The following is an 829-nucleotide window of genomic DNA, read 5'->3' on the forward strand; positions in this document are numbered from 1 at the left end:
CTTATGATCCTCCTGACTTAGCCTTGTAGAATGCAGAGACTACAGGTGTGTGCCACTGCACTAAGCTACAGTGTCTTTTCTAAATGTAAAGGCTCATAATGCAAATAAAACCCCTTTCCACAGGACTTGGCTTTTGTCCTCTAATACAAGAACACATCAGTCTGATTAGTTCCTACATAAGGTAAGGACACTTGTAGAAATCTCATGCCATTGCCATGATGTGTCCTCACGGATCTCTGAGACAGATTTTGATAAGGGCCCTGATAATTAGTTCATTTGGTTGGAGAAGAGTACTTTTCATACTCATTAGCATCTTTCTATAGTTTGGTTTCAAATATGAAAATTTGTTTCAGGGTCACAGCAGACGTAATTGGAGATAATAAAGGATGCTTGTAATTAGATGAAAGGCTCCTGATTTCACTGGGTGCAACCTTTGTCGAATAGCAGTTTCCTGTGTACACATAGCTTGGAAATTGGAAATTATTCAGGAAATTGCTCAGAAAAATGCCAGGATGGCTTAATATTCGAATGTCAAGTTGCTTAAACAGTTGTACTGGAGAAACACAAAACCCAGAGGTCAATTCTGAGTTGCATAATTGAATTAAATTTGTCAGTATCTAAAATCTGTTCTACTAGAGGAAATTTAGAATTTAATCAAGATACCTGGAAAGGGTGATTTAAAACTATTTCAATGAAAAAATCTTGATTACAGAAATGAAGATAGCCACAAAGAATAAGGGATGCATTCATACATGAATCATTGTTCAAATGATGCATTTCAGAGACTAACTGGCCTCTAACTATTGAGTAAAGACAGAGTTATCAGAAA

The sequence above is a fragment of the Octodon degus genome, unplaced genomic scaffold (genome assembly GCF_000260255.1).
Source record: "Octodon degus isolate 3935 unplaced genomic scaffold, OctDeg1.0 scaffold00246, whole genome shotgun sequence".
Lineage (NCBI taxonomy): Eukaryota > Metazoa > Chordata > Mammalia > Rodentia > Octodontidae > Octodon > Octodon degus.